The sequence below is a fragment of the Ambystoma mexicanum genome, chromosome 7p (assembly GCF_040938575.1).
Source record: "Ambystoma mexicanum isolate Mex_15411 chromosome 7p, UKY_AmexF1_1, whole genome shotgun sequence".
NCBI lineage: Eukaryota > Metazoa > Chordata > Amphibia > Caudata > Ambystomatidae > Ambystoma > Ambystoma mexicanum.
This window is the reverse complement of record NC_090939.1, coordinates 551,266,356-551,284,356: the sequence shown is the minus strand read 5'-3', so window position 1 is coordinate 551,284,356 and position 18,001 is coordinate 551,266,356.

The following is an 18,001-nucleotide window of genomic DNA, read 5'->3' as shown; positions in this document are numbered from 1 at the left end:
TACACGCTGACATGCAAGATTTTCACGTGCCAAATCACTCCGTATCAAGCTGGCCATGCGTTCGCACACGGAAGACCACACTCCTGCCCAGAAGGCTGAATTACTGCCCCCCAGAGCCCAGAGCACGCACCCACCTGCCATCTGCTGCTGCCTGATTGCCTGCTGCCCATTTCCCTGCCATTTGCTGCCTGCACGTCAGCCCGGGCTGCTTTTGCTGTGACCATCCCTGCTGGAACCGAAGACTCCCGACTGCTATTCCATCGCTCCACAGCCCAGCCCCAGGACCCAGTTGCCCACCCACACCTGCCTCTGGGGTTGCCATGTCGGGCACTACACCATCTGGCACCACTGGCAACCCCCAGCCAGAGAGGCAGAGGGCCACCAGCTTCACTGCCACCGTAGTTGGTGTCCTGGTGGAGCAAGTCCTGGGGCAGTATGATGCCCTCTTCGGAAGGTCAGTCGCCGACAAGGAAGGATCGACTCAGATCTGGACGGACATCATGACTGCCATCAACGCGGAGGGGGTGGCAGTCTGCGACTTCCAACATGTCAAGAAGCGCTGGGAGGACTTCAGGTCCAGGACCCTAAACAAGGCCCGGCGCCTCTTGAAGGCAGCGGATGCTAAGGGGCACCAGGGCCACCTGTCGAAAAACATCAGATGAGGGTCCTGGAACGCATATGCCCAGCGCTCCACGTCCAGGTCCTTGAGAGGCAGACCCGTCTGGAGTCGAGCGGTAAGTGTACATGCATACTGATTGGAAGCTGTGCGTGTGGTGGTGTGCCAGTAGTGTGCAGGTTGTACATGTGGTTTTGTAGGGTCATGTATGGATGTGTATGTACAGGGCTGTGAGGCTGACACATGCAAGTCCTTTCATGTGTGAGACACATGGATGGTGTATGTGTGGGTAAGCATGCAGGCCAAATGCAGATGTGTGAGCACACATGTTTGGATTACTGTGTATGTAAATTGGCATGGTTGTGGTGTCACACATGGATGTTGGTTCCAGCTGCATGTATCTGCACCGTGTACATGTGCATGTGTGTGTATTTGACATGGGTGCAACAGTGATGCAACATTGATGCATGTGAGACTGATATGTAGAAGACTGATTGCCAGATGTGACATGGATGCCAATGTCATCACTGTGTTAGTTGGCGGAGGTGTACACATGCATGTAATTGTGGTGGCGTGTGTGCATGTCTAGTGCACTCCCTGTGTTTCATGTGATGTCTGACTCACCTTTGGCTGCTCATGCTGTTGTATGTGTATGGATGGTGCTGGCTGTTGCAATATGGCTGTGGAATAGCTCATGTGTGTGAGTTGCAATGACATGTGTGTTGGGGATTGTGATGCCATGTCTGAAGTTTGACAATGCCACTCATGTACAACTGTCATGTGTGTATGAGTCAATTGTACAGTGCCCTGATGCCTGTCTCCTATCTCTCCCTGTCTGCAGCGTCAACTGATGAAGAGGGCGGAGAAGGTGCTGTGGAGCACAGCGGCAGGGATCGCACCGCCAGCCGGAGACACAAGGCCCGGCTCCCCTCCCAGGTTGTCATCTCGTCGGGGAGTGAGGAGTCCGGTGCCGCATCCCAGGTCGCAGCTGCCGAGGGGAGGTCCAAGAGCCGGAGGTTGGAGTTGGACTCCTCGGCAGCCGAAGGGGCAGCTGAGACCCCACAGGGCCCGACGGAGGAAGATGGCACGGAGTCATCCAGGTTGGTGGGGGGTTTGGTGGAGGAGGAGGCCGTGCAAGGGACAGAGACGGGGTCTGGAGGTGGGGATTCCACTGGTGCTAGTGGTGCAGTGCAGGGGCAGGGACAGGAGGCAGCACAGGCCGCCGCAGAGGTGCCTGTGTGTAATCCTGTCCCCGATCCTGTGACTGCATCATCTTGCACCAGCAGGGATACCTACGTCCAGACCCGTTCTCAGGGAGGGAATTGGCTTACACCAACTGGCCTTCCTCTCCCTGCGGATGTGGCTATCCGGCACAGGGTTGAGCCTGTCCTGGGCGGGGTGGTGTTGTGTCAACGTGCCATGCGAGCTAACCTGCAGTCTTTTCATGAGGAGAGTGCACATCTTCTCGCATGGCTCATTGACCCACTGGGACAGCTCAACAGGGCCGGATTCCTCCGTTTTCTGAACCTTGTTCCGACCCCCTCCTCAACTGAACCCCCTATGCGCCAGTTCTACTCCGTGCCATCTTCCCACCCATGTGTCACCTGGGTGCCCTGTGGAGCTGCCTCTGACCCTGTGGCCAGGCTGGTGGAGGACACATCCCTGCAACAGTCGTGAGTCGGACGTCCAGCAGGGGTGGCCACCTCAACAACTGCACCCCAGCTGGAAGAGGACGTGCAGGCAGCAGGAGCAGGGCACAGGCAGCGGCACAGCAGCAGCAGCAACAAGGTGGGAGCCATGATGGCTCGGGGCCTTCATCATCGGAGGGGCAGGCATCGGCCGGAGGGCAGGAGGACCCTGGACGGGAAGTGTCTTCCGTGTGGCAGCGGTTGGGCCATGCGATAGATGCGGAGCGGCAGCGGGCGGAAGAGGCACGGCTCATGATGGTCTGGGCGGAGAACTCCATGCGTAGGGCCCTGAGGCGGGCCGAATGCCTCGAGGCCATTCGCAGGGACCTGGAGTTCCAGATGTCATCGTCCCTGTGAACCCTCGGGGCCATGGCAGAGGACGCCTCCGGGACATTGAGCAGGAGTTTGATGATGCCCTGGCCCGGGACATCAACATGTGAGCCGTTGGACTTGCCCGCTGCCCTCGTAAATAGTTAGTGTTAGGTTTCCTTTGTTTTTTTAATTTTTTTTGGTTGCACTTGGACAATGCACCATGTTTCTGTATATAGTTTTTCATTAGGTAGTATTTTTTATAGGTTTCATTTCTTCAGTTGGGATCATGGACCCTGGATTGTTCATCTGTATATAGTTCACTATTGGATTCAGCTTTTTTTTTTGGTTTTCCCATGGAGCAATGGTTTTTCCCTTGGATTTGCTTTGTTGGACTGTGACTTTGGACACCTTTCCTTTGGATTATGATTTCTTGTTTTTCATTATTTTACGGACATGCAGCTTTTCTTTTTTATTCCCATTGTTGTTTGTTTGATTTTAATTCCATTCATGTTGCTTATAATACATTTTTTTCTTCATACTTCCATGTGTGGTATTATCTCATTGGTTTCATGCATGTCATGATATGGGTTTTCACATTCACTTGCAACCATTGTGTGTGTGTGACGGACATGTGTTAATTTACATACTTTGTATCCATTGGGGTTGTCTCATGTCATTTGCATTTCTATGTGGGTGGATGCAATACTTGGGTAGGTCTTTGGCATGTGGAGGCTGGCCATAAGGGCCAGGGATCTAGATTGTGATGACGTGTTGGCTGGGGGACATGTGTCGGGGCCTGCTGGCAGGTGCCCCACACTGCTGGGCGGTGGGGGTGCAAGGGGACATGAGTGGGACATTAGTGGGGGCCTGCTGGGAGGTGCCCTGCACTGCTGGGGGGTGGGTGTGCAAGGGGACATGAGTGGGACATGAGGGGGGCCTGCTGGCAGGTGCCCCGCACTGCTGGGGGGTGGGTGGTCAAAGGGACATGAGTGGGACATGAGTGGGGGCCTGCTGGCAGGTGCCCCGCACTGCTGGGGGTGGGGGTGCAATGCGACATGAGTGGGGGCCTGCTGGCAGGTGCCCCACAGTGCTGGGGCGTGGGGGTACAAGGGGACATGAGTGGGGGCCTGCTGGCAGGTGCCCCGCACTGCTGGAGGGTGGGGGTGCAATAGGACATGAGTGGGGGCCTGCTGGCAGGTGCCCCACAGTGCTGGGGTGTGGGGGTACAAGAGGACATGAGTGGGGGCATGCTGGCAGGTGCCCCGCACTGCTGGGGGGTGGGTGTGCAAGGGGACATGAGTGGGGGCCTGCTGGCAGGTGCCCCTCAGTGCTGGGAGGTGGGGTTGCAAGGGGACATGAGTGGTGGCCTGCTGGCAGGTGCCCTGCACTGCTGTGGGGTGGGGGTGCAAGGGGGTAATGCGTTGGTGATCACTAGTGCAAGGTGACATGTGGCTTGGCTGAGGGGGCATGCCCATGGTGGATGGGGTGCCTGTGGGACATGACCAGGGGTGCAGGGTAGTCCCCTGTGGTGTGGTCTGCCTGCAGGGGCCGTGGAGGGTATAGAGGGAACACCTGGGAGGACCCACACTGCCAATTCACATGTAGGACTCCCCTGCACCCCCGAAATACACGTACCCCACTCGCACAGGGCCTATCGCGTGGGAAACTTGACCGCACCCCAGTAATACACGTATCCTGCTGGAATCCCGTGTGGAACTTCCCGCGCACCACAGTAATAAACGTTCCCTGCTGAAATCGCTTGTGGAACTTCCCGCGCACCCCTGTAATACACGTACCCTGCTGAAATCGCGTGTAAAACTTCCCCGCACCCCAGAAATACACGTACCCTGCTGAAATCGCATGTGGAACTTCCCGCGCACCCCTGTAATACACGTACCCTGCTGAAATCGCATGTGGAACTTCCCGCGCACCCCTGTAATACACGTACCTTGCTGAAATTGCGTGTGAAACTTCCCTGCACCCCAGAAATACACGTACCCTGATGAAATCGCGTGTGGAACTTCCCGCGCACCCCTGTAATACACGTACCTTGCTGAAATCGCGTGTGAAACTTCCCTGCACCCCAGAAATACACGTACCCTGATGAAACCGTGTGTAAAACTTCCCTGCACCCCAGAAATACACGTACCCTGCTGAAATTGCGTGTGGAACTTCCCGCGCACCCCTGTAATAGACATACCCTGCTGAAATTGCGTGTTAGACTTCCCCGCACCCCAGAAATACACGTACCCTGCTGAAATCGCATGTTAAACTTCCCTGCACCCCAGAAATACACGTACCCTGCTGAAATCGCGTGTAGAACTTCCCCGCACCCCAGAAATACACGTACCCTGCTGAAATTGCATGTGGAACTTCCCGCACAGCTCTGTAATACGCGTACCCTGCTGAAATCGCGTGTAAAACTTCCCCGCACCCCAGAAATACACGTACCCTGCTGAAAAAGCGTGTGGAACTTCCCACGCACCCCTGTAATACACGTACCCTGCTGAAATTCCGTGTAAAACTTCCCGCACCCCAGAAATACACATACCCTGCTGAAATCGCGTGTGGAACTTCCCACGCACCCCTGTAATGCACGTACCCTGCTGAAATCGCATGTAGAACTTCCCTGCACCCCAGAAATACACGTACCCTGCTGAATTTGCGTGTGGAACTTCCCGCGCACCCCTGTAATACACGTAACCTGCTGAAATTACATTTAAAACTTCCCTGCACCCCAGAAATACACGTACCCTGCTGAGATCGCGTGTGGAACTTCCCGCACACCCCTGTAATACACGTACCCTGCTGAAATTGCGTTTAATACTTCCCCGCACCCCAGAAATACACTTACCCTGCTGAAATCGCGTGTGGAACTTCCCGCGCACCCCTGTAATACACGTACCCTGCTGAAATCGCGTGTACAACTTCCCCGCACCCCAGAAATACACGTACCCTGCTGAAATCACGTGTGGAACTTCCCGCGCACCCTTGTAATACACGTACCCTGCTGAAATTGCGTGTAAAACTTCCCTGCACCCCAGAAATACACGTACCCTGCTGAAATTGCGTGTGGAACTTCCCGCGCACCCCTGTAATACACGTACCTTGCTGAAATCGCGTGTGAAACTTCCCTGCACCCCAGAAATACACGTACCCTGATGAAATTGCGTGTGGAACTTCCCGCGCACCCCTGTAATACATGTACCTTGCTGAAATCGCGTGTGAAACTTCCCTGCACCCCAGAAATACACGTACCCTGATGAAACCGTGTGTAAAACTTCCCCGCACCCCAGAAATACACGTACCCTGCTGAAATTGCGTGTGGAACTTCCCGCGCACCCCTGTAATAGACATACCCTGCTGAAATTGCGTGTTAGACTTCCCCGCACCCCAGAAATACACGTACCTTGCTGAAATCGCATGTTAAACTTCCCTGCACCCCAGAAATACACGTACCCTGCTGAAATCGTGTGTAGAACTTACCCGCACCCCAGAAATACACGTACCCTGCTGAAATTGCATGTGGAACTTCCCGCGCAGCTCTGTAATACACGTACCCTGCTGAAATCGCGTGTAAAACTTCCCCGCACCCCAGAAATACACGTACCCTGCTGAAATAGCGTGTGGAACTTCCCGCGCACCCCTGTAATACACGTACCCTGCTGAAATTCCGTGTAAAACTTCCCGCACCCCAGAAATACACGTACCCTGCTGAAATCGCGTGTGGAACTTCCCACGCACCCCTGTAATGCACGTACCCTGCTGAAATCGCATGTAGAACTTCCCTGCACCCCAGAAATACACGTACCCTGCTGAATTTGCGTGTGGAACTTCCCACGCACCCCTGTAATACACGTAACCTGCTGAAATTACATTTAAAACTTCCCTGCACCCCAGAAATACACGTACCCTGCTGAGATCGCGTGTGGAACTTCCCCCACACCCCTGTAATACACGTACCCTGCTGAAATTGCGTCTAATACTTCCCCGCACCCCAGAAATACACTTACCCTGCTGAAATCGTGTGTGGAACTTCATTCGCACCCCAGAAATACACGTACCCTGCTGAAATCGCATGTGGAACTTCCCGCGCACCCTTGTAATACACGTACCCTGCTGAAATTGCGTGTAAAACTTCCCTGCACCCCAGAAATACACGTACCCTGCTGAAATTGCGTGTGGAACTTCCCGCGCACCCCTGTAATACACGTACCTTGCTGAAATTGCGTGTGAAACTTCCCTGCACCCCAGAAATACACGTACCCTGATGAAATCGCGTGTGGAACTTCCCGCGCACCCCTGTAATACACGTACCTTGCTGAAATCGCGTGTGAAACTTCCCTGCACCCCAGAAATACACGTACCCTGATGAAACCGTGTGTAAAACTTCCCCGCACCCCAGAAATACACGTACCCTGCTGAAATTGCGTGTGGAACTTCCCGCGCACCCCTGTAATAGACATACCCTGCTGAAATTGCGTGTTAGACTTCCCCGCACCCCAGAAATACACGTACCCTGCTGAAATCGCATGTTAAACTTCCCTGCACCCCAGAAATACACGTACCCTGCTGAAATCGCGTGTAGAACTTCCCCGCACCCCAGAAATACACGTACCCTGCTGAAATTGCATGTGGAACTTCCCGCACAGCTCTGTAATACGCGTACCCTGCTGAAATCGCGTGTAAAACTTCCCCGCACCCCAGAAATACACGTACCCTGCTGAAAAAGCGTGTGGAACTTCCCACGCACCCCTGTAATACACGTACCCTGCTGAAATTCCGTGTAAAACTTCCCGCACCCCAGAAATACACATACCCTGCTGAAATCGCGTGTGGAACTTCCCACGCACCCCTGTAATGCACGTACCCTGCTGAAATCGCATGTAGAACTTCCCTGCACCCCAGAAATACACGTACCCTGCTGAATTTGCGTGTGGAACTTCCCGCGCACCCCTGTAATACACGTAACCTGCTGAAATTACATTTAAAACTTCCCTGCACCCCAGAAATACACGTACCCTGCTGAGATCGCGTGTGGAACTTCCCGCACACCCCTGTAATACACGTACCCTGCTGAAATTGCGTTTAATACTTCCCCGCACCCCAGAAATACACTTACCCTGCTGAAATCGCGTGTGGAACTTCCCGCGCACCCCTGTAATACACGTACCCTGCTGAAATCGCGTGTACAACTTCCCCGCACCCCAGAAATACACGTACCCTGCTGAAATCACGTGTGGAACTTCCCGCGCACCCTTGTAATACACGTACCCTGCTGAAATTGCGTGTAAAACTTCCCTGCACCCCAGAAATACACGTACCCTGCTGAAATTGCGTGTGGAACTTCCCGCGCACCCCTGTAATACACGTACCTTGCTGAAATCGCGTGTGAAACTTCCCTGCACCCCAGAAATACACGTACCCTGATGAAATTGCGTGTGGAACTTCCCGCGCACCCCTGTAATACATGTACCTTGCTGAAATCGCGTGTGAAACTTCCCTGCACCCCAGAAATACACGTACCCTGATGAAACCGTGTGTAAAACTTCCCCGCACCCCAGAAATACACGTACCCTGCTGAAATTGCGTGTGGAACTTCCCGCGCACCCCTGTAATAGACATACCCTGCTGAAATTGCGTGTTAGACTTCCCCGCACCCCAGAAATACACGTACCTTGCTGAAATCGCATGTTAAACTTCCCTGCACCCCAGAAATACACGTACCCTGCTGAAATCGTGTGTAGAACTTACCCGCACCCCAGAAATACACGTACCCTGCTGAAATTGCATGTGGAACTTCCCGCGCAGCTCTGTAATACACGTACCCTGCTGAAATCGCGTGTAAAACTTCCCCGCACCCCAGAAATACACGTACCCTGCTGAAATAGCGTGTGGAACTTCCCGCGCACCCCTGTAATACACGTACCCTGCTGAAATTCCGTGTAAAACTTCCCGCACCCCAGAAATACACGTACCCTGCTGAAATCGCGTGTGGAACTTCCCACGCACCCCTGTAATGCACGTACCCTGCTGAAATCGCATGTAGAACTTCCCTGCACCCCAGAAATACACGTACCCTGCTGAATTTGCGTGTGGAACTTCCCACGCACCCCTGTAATACACGTAACCTGCTGAAATTACATTTAAAACTTCCCTGCACCCCAGAAATACACGTACCCTGCTGAGATCGCGTGTGGAACTTCCCCCACACCCCTGTAATACACGTACCCTGCTGAAATTGCGTCTAATACTTCCCCGCACCCCAGAAATACACTTACCCTGCTGAAATCGTGTGTGGAACTTCATTCGCACCCCTGTAATACACGTACCCTGCTGAAATCGCGTGTAAAACTTCCCCGCACCCCAGAAATACACGTACCCTGCTGAAATTGCGTGTGGAACTTCCCGCGCACCCTTGTAATACACGTACCCTGCTGAAATCGTGTGTAAAACTTCCCCGCACCCCAGAAATACACATACCCTGCTGAAATCGCGTGTGGAACTTCCCGCGCACCCCTGTAATACACGTACCTTGCTGAAATCGCGTGTGAAACTTCCCTGCACCCCAGAAATACACGTACCCTGATGAAATCGCGTGTGGAACTTCCAGCGCACCCCTGTAATACACGTATCTTGCTGAAATCGCGTGTGGAACTTCCCTGCACCCCAGAAATACACGTACCCTGATGAAATTGTGTGTTAAACTTCCCCGCACCCCAGAAATACACTTACCCTGCTGAAATCGCGTGTGGAACTTCCCTGCACCCCAGAAATACACGTACCCTGATGAAATCGTGTGTTAAACTTCCCCGCACCCCAGAAATACACTTACCCTGCTGAAATCGCATGTAGAACTTCCCTGCACCCCAGAAATACACGTACCCTGATGAAATCGTGTGTTAAACTTCCCCGCACCCCAGAAATACACTTACCCTGCTGAAATCGCATGTAGAACTTCCCTGCACCCCAGAAATACACGTACCCTGATGAAATCGTGTGTTAAACTTCCCCGCACCCCAGAAATACACTTACCCTGCTGAAATCGCATGTAGAACTTCCCTGCACCCCAGAAATACACGTACCCTGATGAAATCGTGTGTTAAACTTCCCCGCACCCCAGAAATACACTTACCCTTCACGTGTGGAACTTCCCGCTCACCCCTGTAATACACGTACCCTGCTGAAATCGCGTGTTAGACTTCCCCGCACCCCAGAAATACATGTACCCTACTGAAATCGCGTGTTAAACTTCCCCTTCCCCGCACCCCAGAAATACACGTACCCTGCTGAAATCGTGTGTAGAACTTCCCCGCACCCCAGAATACACGTACCCTGCTGAAATTGCGTGTGGAACTTCCCGCGCACCTCTGTAATACACGTACCCTGCTGAAATCGCGTGTAAAACTTCCCCGCTCCCCAGAAATACACGTACCCTGCTGAAATAGCATGTGGAACTTCCCGCGCACCCCTGTAATACACGTACCCTGCTGAAATCGCGTGTAAAACTTCCCCGCACCTCAGAAATACACGTACCCTGCTGAAATCACATGTGGAACTTCCAGCGCACTCCTGTAATACACGTACCCTGCTGAAATCACGTGTAGAACTTCCCTGCACCCCAGAAATACACGTACCCCGCTGAATTTGCGTGTGGAACTTCCCGCGTACCCCTGTAATACACGTAACCTGCTAAAATTACATTTAAAACTTCCCTGCACCCCAGAAATACACATACCCTGCTGAGATCGCGTGTGGAATTTCCCGCACACCCCTGTAATACACGTACCCTGCTGAAATCACGTCTAAAACTTCCCCACACCCCAGAAATACACTTACCCTGCTGAAATCGCGTGTGGAACTTCATGCGCACCCCTGTAATACACGTACCCTGCTGAAATCGCGTGTAAAACTTCCCTGCACCCCAGAAATACACGTACCCTGCTGAAATCGCGTGTGGAACTTTCCGCGCACCCCTGTAATACATGTACCCTGCTGAAATTGCGTGTAAAACTTCCCCGCTCCCCAGAAATACACGTACTCTGCTGAAATTGCGTGTGGAACTTCCCGCGCACCCCAGTAATACACGTTACTCGCTCGGCGTTTGCTGTTTGCCAGCCCTGTATACTGGTCCAGGGTTAGCGCAGCCCTTTGCGCTGAATTGGGAATTTTGATGGCTTTTCCTTGCGCGAGGGCGTTCTTGGGGGCGTAACTGGCACTGCTGCAGCGTCGCTGCGCCACTCTGCGCCACGGCTGGTTTTGGAGGGTAAAATCCATGAATACGCTGTGCATAGATATCGATTTTAGCGCACGCAGCTGGAGCAGAAATTCGCACGCGCACACTGTGCGCCAGCCGCATGCGCCACTTTTGTGCGAAATTCTATGAATCACCCTGTAAATTATTTGCCTTAGAGCACGCACTTTGGTTAAGCAGTGCTCTCTAAGCGGTATACCCCTTTTCGTTGCCACCATTTTAGCACGGGCCGATTTGGCACAGGCTTTCCACCATTGCGCCCATTTCGGCGCACCCTTTTCGCCACAAAAGTCCTTCCAACCCCGTTATTTTGGCACAAGGGATGTTTGGACGTGGCTGACTTTGTAGCCACGTTGAAATGCCCTCATGCTAAATACAATCAAATGACTGCACTGCAACAAACCTCGCCACCTCCCATTTGCATGGCTTTTCTTAAATTAAATTTGTTGAATAAGGAAAAAAACATACAGCCTTGAACGCTGGTCTGCCAGAGTTTGAGCCTCATCATTTAACCACTAGACCACAATGGCTTGCTGCTTTAAGGGGCTTACATTTCATACTTAGCCTATAATTTAATATGTTCAATGATAAACGGCTAGCTATGGCACTTGTGAAAACCCAAACAATAACATCGTTGTAGCATAATTGTTAAGTGCTGTGTCTCAAACTCCTTAAGGTCAGAGTTCTCTGATAGCAGTGTTCAGCATACATGTGATTTCTTTAATTTCATTTTTCTGTTTTATAAAAATGCAGATGTCGTGTTTTATGACATATTTAAAACTAAGAAAACACACAGCATTCAGGACCATGGACTGACTGCCATCCATGCAGTAACCCAGGACTGTTCCCACATAGTTCAAAGCGAGGAAGGATCCAGCCCCCTTAGGCCATGTTTCTCTAGGTGTTCATCTAAGGGGGGGCATATATTAGGAAACATGCCCTTAGTGGGCTGACCGCTTCCTCACTTTAAACTAATCAGGGTTCGTCCCAGTTACTGCAAGGATGGGAAACCCACTGTTGCTGTAAAAATACTTGTTTTTATTTTTTATTATTGACTCAACAAAAGGCAAACAATTGTCGCTAAGTGCAAAACCTTCCAGCATCATGAGAGATATAACAATAATTTTTAGAGAAGGGAGCCCCCCTTCTCCGTCAAATTTTAAAATAACTACTGCACGGAATAGCCTCAAACCATGCATGGTGTGGGAGTCAACACTTCATGCTCAAGTTGTTTGGAACCTGGTCCAAATCCGCACAGCTGTTTGGGATGTGTGCTTTGGCAAAAAGTGACATTTTTTTGTCTATGGGAAAATGAATGGGAAGTAGGCTGCACTTTTTGACGTTTAATAACATTTTTATTTTTTAACACATCTTTACAAAACTTTGAAGTCTGGGAGGCCGGGGGGGGCGGGGGAGGGGCATGCAAACTTTTAATCACTTTCGAAATTTCAGCCAAATCCATTACTCAAATCAAAAGTTATTAACAATAGATGTTTGAGGGGTTCTTATAACTCACCTTAACTGTATCCTAAAACAAACAAAAAATCTTTTTGGGTAAAAACAAATCTGATTAATTGTGATGGCGTGCAGGAGGAACACAAGAACAAGCTAATTCAGCAAACTCCCCCCTATTCTAAATGGTTCATATTCATGTTAATTTCCTAAATGTATAGAGGTACATATAAATACCGTTTAGCACAGTTTATAATGAAGTATCAAAGATACACTATAGAACATCACACTCAGAGATGTTGCAAACACACACACGTACACTCATAGAAAATGTACACAGATGAATACAGGTACCCAGACAATAATACTTTTGATGCCAGTATGTGAAGTGATATTGTGAAAAATTGTAGTTTATTTATGCAACTTGTGGCAGTGTCTTCCTCTGTACAAGTGCTCTTTTTAAAAAGCTGAAAGGGGGTAAACACGGTCAACAGTGCTGAAACAAAATGATTTATTGCAAACAACATTTTTTTTGTAACTATCCAATAAAGCATTCTTTGACATCTTAGTGTGAGTCCCATCATACCAGGTGTTGCAGAGGCAGTGCCAGAGGTACCAACGAGGTTGCCAGCGGTAGCAGCTGGTACCCCTGGCTACCTCTAAATGATGGTTATGCTCTTCACTCCCTTCTAATTCTTTTCCTTCTTTTTGCCTCCTCAGATCTGCTTCAACTCATAATCGAGGTAATGGGCCTCATTAGACGGTAGGCGCTAAGGGATTACCAGCACCGGTAAGGTCACCGGTGCCGGTAATCCCTTAGCGCCCTACTACGAGGTTCCTCAGCGGGTCCCGTCCTTAACGCCTGGTCTGACCAGGCATTAAGGACGGGACCCGCTGAGGGACTTCAGAGCTAATAACGGTACCGCAAATTGCGGTACCGTTATTAGCTCCTTCCCCATTCCCATTGAGCCCTATGGGGGCTCACATGGGAATGGGGAATGGTATTTGGAATGGGGACTTACTGGGTCCTCCAGGGTGGGAATAACCCAGTAAGTCCCCATACCGCCTACCCAAACCCGGTATGCGGTAAGCGAGTAGCCATGCCGCTAATAGCGGCATGGTTACCTCCTACCGTGTAATGAGGCCCTGTTTCTTTGACTCTTCCCTTTCTTTCTCTCTAAACATTTCTAATATTGCTCATTCTTACCATTATGAACTCTATAATATACCCATGGTTGTCCCAACCTCTTTTTCCATGCCACTAAACTACTTATTTATGCCCTGTTGTTCTCTTCTTTAGACTACTGTTGTGCACTACTCATGGGGCTTCCCGTGTTCAGCCTCAGCCTGCTTCACTTAAATTCTTCTGTTCAAACGTTGTGGTATCTTTATCCCCATGCATCAATCTATCCATCACCCCAGTCCCTTATCTTTCTCCTTTTCTCACTCCGTATGTACCCCTTTATTCTCTTCGTTCCTAGGGTCAGGTTTTACAAGAAGTTCCCAAACCTAGATGTGCTCATCTCTTTTGGGATCTTTTGTGCTTTTAGCTTCCATGCATTGGAATTCTCTACTGGAGGGCTGAATTAACCAGTCTCTATACTTCGCTATTAGTAAATCTGTTCAGAAGTGAGTCGCATCACAATTAATGATTGTATGTAGGTTTTAGAGGTGTGTTGATTTTAATGTGACTCTATTGTTATATGCTGTATGTAATTGTGTGTTTAATGATGTTTGTATCAATTAAAGGCAAAGAAAGGAAGTAAGAAACCGTATATCCTTTAATATTAAATTCTTTCTTTCAAATCTGAAAACCTCTCCCCTTTCATCTGTTCGTTAATATTTGATTGTATTCATATCTCTATACTGTTTATTATGCACAGCGCTTTCACGAACGTGCTTAATAGAGCAATACAAGCAAACACAAATATTTATTTTTGCAGCTCACTACATATATTCAGAAAGTCATGATTAATGGGTGCATCAAGTCTGTTAATTTCAATGTTTGCAGAAACACCATGAATCATACCTTTATCCCAGATCTGGGTTTGCTATGACTATATATGAATGGATCATATATCCACTCGTCATACATGCCAAAGATGTTCAGGGACATAAAGCATGATAAGCAACTATGAAGAGGGAAAATCGAGACCAATTCCATGTCCCCTCACCCCAAGCGCATATATAGAAAACAGCAGGAAGAACAAGGAGCACACTTATCATTTGAACCAGGCCCCAGCGCACCCATGGGTGACAAATATGCTGAAACACACCCACTTCACCAACAGTGCAATTTCCATGCTACATTAGAATCAATGCTGCAATATCAGAATCTACAAGCACAAAAATCCCTGTTTGAAGGCTTGCAAATGCCTATATGAATTAACATTGTCTAAATGCACAGACAGTTCATTTCACTCACTGAACACTGGCTGCGGGAGCCTCATCAATGTTCCTCGCAAAACCCCCCGAACTGCCAAGGCCGCACATTCAAGATAAGACTGCCACAAATGCGAATAAATCACGGCAACCCAGTGTGCTTTTTTTTTTTTTTTCTTTCCGGGAAAGAAAGACATTTTCTCAAGGACTCGCACAACATGTAAAACATAACTTGTAACAAGAATGGTGCAGCCCAGCCAATCTGCGCCCAGAGCCCAGGTGCGAACTGCTTGTTCAGCTAAAAAGTTATGGGAACAATGTCACATTGCAACAAGTTAGAATTAGGTAATGGGGGCTCGCACAGCTAAATCAACCCACTGACGCAAGAGGTTAATATCCAATTATCAGGCTCTCTATAAGGGCTACATAGGTAACCTGCCACTTTGCAGCCAATAGCAGGAGGAGATAGGTTTCTGGGAGCTGATCCAATTCTGTGAGGTCAGCCTGCAGTGTGATTATAAAGCTGGCTTGCAAGCCAGCCCCGGGGGAGACGGCGCCTGAACTCGCGATGCACGATGCTCTGTGCTTTTCTTTTGTTTTTTTTCTTTTTTCTTTGCCTAGAAATAAATGCAGTTTGAAACATGCTGCTGCCTGCTTGGGACTCTGTTGCATTTCTGGGGGCCATATGGGAGGTGTTGGGGCCTCCCACAGCTAGTGAGGGTATGGCTGCTGGCCCCCCACTGCCCTGGGGGGGGATCCAGCTTCTCCCCAACAAGTTGGTGCCCTCTGTGAGGCTCATTGCTCATTGTAACATGGGTAAATGAGCTCTGCCTGCGGAAGACCTGCAGTGGACTGAGCTCCCTGCCGCCGACTCAAGGAAGCTGTGGGACCCTCGCCTGCACCTGAAGACCACCGGAAAACGCGTAACCGGCTAAAGGCTTCGGGGGCCACTTGGAAATACCCCGCTTGAGGGCAGGTGAGAGCCCTGCAGGAGAAGGGGTCCGGTGAAGCGCATTGAGGGGGTGTCCAGCAGCGGTGCAACTGCCAGTGCAGCATAGGAAAATGTAAGTCAACCAGCAACATGGGCTTTGAGGGGGGGAAATGTTTAAAGTATTATGATGCATTGTTGATCAGTATGTTGCAGAAATGTTAAGTTCTTTTGTTTGGGTAGAAACTGAGGGAGGGATTGTAAATTGGGTGGTGGGTGATTGTACATTGTCGCAAAATGCAGCGCATTGGTGGTGATCGGCACGTGAATTGTAGTTGGGACTGGGGCGGTGGCAGTGGTCCCTTCTTGTGTTTTTGAGCCTATTGGGTGGGGTAGTGACTCCCTACATATAGAACAGGAGTGCCGCGCTGATTGGTCTGGATGGTGATTTCATGTACGGGGGTCTGGATTTCCTATGAATTGACGTTATAGATCAATGAGTAGATGAGGTTCCCTGCTAATTGAGCGTTTAGTTCAGTGAGTGGATGATAGTTGGCTGGTTAAGGTCCCCTGGTGAGGAGCGTATCACACGCTAGGCGACGCAGCGTGTGCAGTCCAATTATAAGAGTTTTATTGTGGTTTACCTTGTTCCAGTTGAGACAGGAAGACAGCTGTGGGGATTGTGGGGTTTTATTTTGGGATTTTTGTGGGGTTGGGAGAAATGGGTTATTGTTCTGTGTATGCACATTTGTCTGTTCATTTGCACTGTGTTTTTAGTTTGGTGACGTCACCTTCAGATTGATGCATAAGGACACAAAGTTTTGATGGTGAGGAGATAGTGGTGTGGTTTTGGATTTGGAGAATAGGTGACCCAGAGGCGGTGTGTGGAAGACACATGCGCAAGATTGTGGGGGTGTGCCGGAGAAGGCAATGGTTTGGTGAAGATGGGCTGCACGTGGAGTGCACTGGCTAAGGTGCGGAGCCAAGAAGGCTCACAGAAGTTGAAAAATGTTCAATTATCTTCTAACTTTTGCTCCCTGAACAGCGGACTATCGAAATTTTCGAATTGAAAAGAGGTAAAATGTATCACACAATACAGAAATGACTCCCCTTCACCTGTTGTGTAGCACACAGCTTCCATGCCGAAATAAGTCAGTAAAACATAGTGTGCAAAGATTCAAAAGTACTGAAGGTAAATTAAAAAAGACCATGGCTGCTCATAGGCGGCTTCTCCAGAAGCGTGCAGCAATCGCTAAGGACACACATACACAGCACTTACACGGGAATAGCTTTAAAAGCACATGGCTACAGTTGAACTGTGTGCACGAAGGAAAGGGAAGATGCGAGGGGTCAGCTCATGCTGAACGAGCACGAACAAAGGGAAGAGGGGACTCACCCTTCTGAACCTCCGGGAGTGTAATATTTGATGACACAGGGGCAGAGAAAGGCAGATGAGGACAAGTAGGCACAAAATAAATCATTCAAGCATGCTATGGGAGGGGCAGTTAAAAACAGCTTCAACACACACGCACAAGAATCACAATAGCAGTGTCAACAATCACCACAATATGCACCGCCCATGTGGGGAGGATACATGGGGCAGGATGGGATCATTTCAGCAGACACCACAAGCACCAACGCAGGTACTGTTACCACTACATGTACAGACACAACAAATGACAGCACCACTACCCCAGGACTGACTAGAATAACAACACTGGGGCACTGCACAGCAGCCAGCACCCATACAGAACACTGACACAGTAGCAATGGTACCGGTTGCATGGCTGGGAGGGGTCTTCCTGATGGGGAACAAATCTTTCAAAGGACATAGATTGACATTATACCGCTAATAGGACAGCCCAAGACAAACTTGATTTGACTCACTCTGCCACACACACTCATGCTCCACCTCCCCGACAGAGCGGGCGAGACGCGCGCCGACACACACACTCACGCACACTTAATAATGCAGAGGACAATTGCATAGGGGTGGTGATAGGTATCAAAACATTTTCTTTTCTGGGTGACAGTGGGGCGACTAGGCCATGCATTAGGGAAGAGAGATTTGTGACATCATGAGCAATGTGGATATGACCACCTTAATAACAGAGAAATCCACAATTTGTTAAACACCAGGCATACACATGTTGAAAGTAAGGAAGATTGTTTAAGAATAATGGGGGTGCACGGTACAGAGGGGGGTGCATAATGATAGTGCATCACAAGAGAGTACATTTAGCTACATTTTGAGCACACATCTTTCAGTGAGGAGACTGGGCTCATGAATACACAATTAACACAGAACAATTAAATGAGAAACACAAGGTGGAAGAAGGTGCACTTGAGGGGGGAGGCCTACATTTCAT